This window comes from Schistocerca cancellata, chromosome 3 (genome assembly GCF_023864275.1).
Source record: "Schistocerca cancellata isolate TAMUIC-IGC-003103 chromosome 3, iqSchCanc2.1, whole genome shotgun sequence".
NCBI lineage: Eukaryota > Metazoa > Arthropoda > Insecta > Orthoptera > Acrididae > Schistocerca > Schistocerca cancellata.
The window spans coordinates 366,069,237-366,073,421 of record NC_064628.1 but is presented as its reverse complement, the minus strand read 5'-3'; the positions used below and the strand labels follow the sequence as shown (position 1 = coordinate 366,073,421).

Below are 4,185 nucleotides of genomic sequence, written 5' to 3'. Positions count from 1 at the left end.
GTCTGTAGTCATCTAAGAAATATAGAACATCTGTTGATACGGTTGAAGAACAGAAGCAGCAAATTCCGTAGTATCCTTAACACTCCCTAGCTGATCCGGGGGAGTTTGAAAGTTACAGGGTTACATGGTGCTAAATTTCTATAGGACCAAACTCCTAAGGTCATCGGTCCCTAGGCTTACACACTACTTACAATTACAAACTAATTTACGCTAAGGACAACACACGCAGCCATGCCCGAAGGAGGACTCGAACCTCCGACGGGAGGGGGGGGGGGAGGGGGGAAAGAGGGGGGGGGGGAGCCGCGCGAACCATGACAAGGCGCCCAAGACCACACGTCTACCCCGCGCGGCAAGTGTTTGAAAGAATTTGTAATTCAGTGCAGAGGCGAGTTCAGTGTTTCATCCATATGCGACGACGATACGGCCCTTACCAGGCACAGGCGGTGAACGAACATACGGGAACACCTGAACCACAACACATTATCATGCCTTATATGTCGTAGGAAACCTGTTGGCACTCACCTTCCAGTCGTCTCGGAATGGATAAATACCGGCCTTATACGACTTTCAAGGCAATCCTGCAACGTTATTCCTGAAAAGTAGTGGCAAATTCAGACAAGAACGATGGAGGTAGATGGCGATTACGCACCCTTCTCTGCAAAGTATAATATAAACACTGAACAGTACTGAGACTTGCCGACTGTGGCAGCCAGGGGGGATGCGTCAGTTTATCATCCTGCTCACAGAACGAGTTCTGGGCGATGCGAGCTACGGTTACAGGTGCCCTGTCGTCTTGTAACAGAGCATTCCCACTGGGGAACAAACATTGTACCATGAGACAGACCTGACCAGCCAGATGGTCACTTAATACTTGGCGGTAATGTCACCTGGCAGAGTAAAAAGGAGCACGCGAAATACGACGATAAGGCTGCCCAAATCATCACTGAACCCCGGCCATATTTCACTCTTGAGACGTAAACTGGGCTAGTAGTTGCAAACAATGTGAAACAAGAATGAGATTTTCACTCTGCAGCGGAGTGTGCGCTGATATGAAACTTCCTGGCAGATTAAAACTGTGTGCCGGACCGAGACTCGAACTTCGGACCTTTGCCTTTCGCTGGCAAGTGCTCTACCAACTGAGCTACACAAGCACGACTCACGCCTCCTCCTCGCAGCTTTACTTCTGCCAGTACCTCGTCTTCTAATCTTCCAAACTTAACAGGTGATGAAGAGACGGGGTACTGGCAGAAGTAAAGCTGTGAGAACGGGGCGTGAGTCGTGCTTGGGTAGCTCAGTTGGTAGAGCACTTGCCCGCGAAAGGCAAAGGTCCCGAGTTCGAGTCTCGGCCCGGCACACAGTTTTAATCTGCCAGGAAGTTTCAATGTGAAACAAGAGTCATCCGACGAAATGCCATTTTACTATTGCTCCACAGTTCAGATTTTATGGCTTCGACACCATGTTTTTCTGTTATGGGCTCTGGCCCTGAGCACTATGGGACTTAACATCTTAGGTCATCAGTCCCCTAGAACTTAGAACTACTTAAACCTAACTAACCTAAGCACATCACACACATCCATGCCCGAGGCAGGATTCGAACCTGCAACAGTAGCAGTCACGCGGTTCCGTACTGAAGCGCCTAGAACCGCACGGCCACCGCGGCTGGCTGTTATGGGCATTTCATCATTGATGAGTGGTTGGAATTTCATTTCGCCCTGCCGTTCTCTGCTTATGCAGTTCCGTCTGTGTTGTTTTGGTGCTGACGGGATTGAGAAGTGCGGCATTCAGTTCTGCTGCGACTTTAACACTCGTCGTCCCCTTAATTTTCGTCAGACTCCGCTTCTGTGACCGTCTGTCACAACCAGTCAAGGCACACTTTCGTCCGCGCTGTAACTTTACGGATGACGCTTTTCCGCTTTCCCTGTATGCGGTATCGGTGCTTCTTGAAACACCAAACACTTCGGCTGTATTGGTTACGAAGTCACCCATCATAGGGGCACTAACAATTTGCCCACATTCGAATTCAATTGCCCCCGACGTAACGCACTCACAGCTACACTGAACACTGCTATGATGACGACTGACACTTGCAAAATATTGAGGACGTTTCACAGGTGCCGTTTGTGGTCAAATACAACAGCACAAGCTGCTGGCTTGGCTGACATCCGCATTTATATTCAAGCATACATTTCTTCCAGTTTTCCGTATTTTTGTCCAGCCCATATAAGAATGTATAGTAAATTGTAAAATGCAACGTGTTGAGGTAGTATTGGATTTATTGTAAAAGTAGGTCATGAGTGAAATCTGAGCCGAATGAGATGCCTACTAATTCAAAAACTTTACACTTCACATTACACTTGTACTGACTGGGATAATATTTCGCAGTGAATTCAGTGCCGGCTCGTAACCATACAATATCAGTTATCTCTCAATTGTCTGTTTTATAGACCTAAGGTTACTGGAAGATGTTTGCCTCTGTTATCCTATATCTATACCCGTGTCAGTTTTCGATATTAATTATGATGCACCACGTTTAAAATGTCCCCTTGAAACCTATAACCTAAACTGGTTGAAATGATCATATTACATAACATAGGTTAACTTGTCAGTATTATTAATTAATGAAACGTAAGACAATACATTAGTTCCAGAAATTCATCATAGGTTAGCAGACATGTTTTTCGTGAGTCATGTATCATACTACAGAGCTACTGAGTACATGATTTTTGACAGCTGCTTCAATATGTCTGTGGGAATTTTAACAAGCCGTACGCTACCGCACAGTCTGCTTTGTTCTTTGAGTCCCGAGAAATCAGGCGGCAAATGTGCCTCCAGACACTGATACTATAGTGAAAGAGTTGACAAAGTGCGTCAGTAAGCAGCCCATTAAGTATTGACGGTCGAGGAAAAGGTCTCACCGGACGCGCTCTAAGTAAAACATGCGAGGAAGGGAAACGGCAGCTGACTTAAAAAAGAATTAACCGAATTCTTGTGTTTGTTTCGCACAGTTTTCGGTGGCTCATCACGCTTTCATCCTACACTGTTCGAAAGGAGGACGCATAGCGTGCAGGTTTGCCGCTAAGGACACAACGCGGCCTGGCTGTGGGACATGTATAACTAACCAGCCGGACCTCGAAAAATAGCTTGACTTTGAACTCACTCTTTCTCAAGACGAAGATGACGTTTGGCTTTCACTTTGAAGATTTCATTTCCACAAAAGATTACATTGTTTAATGAACGCAATCGTAATATGTATATCATAAACGCCACTTTTTACCACCCGTGTTATCACTGCTTAAAGCTCAGTAAAACGTATTTTAAATACATTTTAAATCCAACTACTAGGGATTAGATGAACTCAGGTTACTATACAACGTGAAACTGGCAGAGATCTTGTACCAAATGAGACGTATGACTCGCACAGGAGCTCCTTTGAAATTTGACTCACTCTGGCAATGCTCTTGCAGACCGAGGACTATGTAAACCCCATACTACAAATCTCACAGTTTCAGTGTGCCAATGCTTCTGTTCTACAGTGAGTTGGGAAACTCGCTGTCCTATGGATTACGCGCTATGGATATGGATTACGTCGGAAGTTCGAAAAAAACCTGGCTGACTACAAGTTGGAAACAGAGTCTGTTAACAGGTACGTGGTTGTTTTCTAAATCGTTGTACTGTTGCGTAGCATTTAACTGATTGGTTCAGTTCATGAAAGCTATTGAATTCGATGTGTAGTGTTCAGATGTTAAATTTTTTTTGAAATTATGGTGCTTACAACTGGGAAACGTATTTTTCGTGTAGAATATTTGCTTAGATAAGTAGATAAATACGTCGATTTACTGCAGGAGGCATTTTCTGAAAAAATCCCCTAAACAGTTGTACCTCGTCTTAATGTGGTTCGTCGACTTACTGAAAAATTTGAAAAGATAGGCTCAGAACTGGCATACCAAAAAAACTTATCGAATAGATGCTGTTGGATATTTCTGAATAGGGAAGCACTGAAGTTATTCCCTTATAGAGTGACAGCAGTGCAAGAATTCAAAGATGCGGATAATGGGAAGCCAATCTGTTACTGCAAATGATTTATATCTTTTATTGGGAGGAATACTATTGATATTCTTGATGTAACCTTCTATATGAACGAAGCCAGGTGGCACCTCTCATGTTAACACACAAAACAAACGATTA

At 44.4% G+C, this 4,185-nt stretch overlaps 1 non-coding gene across 1 annotated transcript; it reads left to right on the top strand.

Annotated features, from left to right (window-relative positions):
• Positions 1–1,279: 1,279 nt before the first annotated feature.
• Trnas-cga (transfer RNA serine (anticodon CGA)) lies at positions 1,280–1,354 on the top strand. The gene has a single exon. It is a non-coding gene; the product is annotated as a tRNA-Ser (tRNA).
• Positions 1,355–4,185: the final 2,831 nt, after the last annotated feature.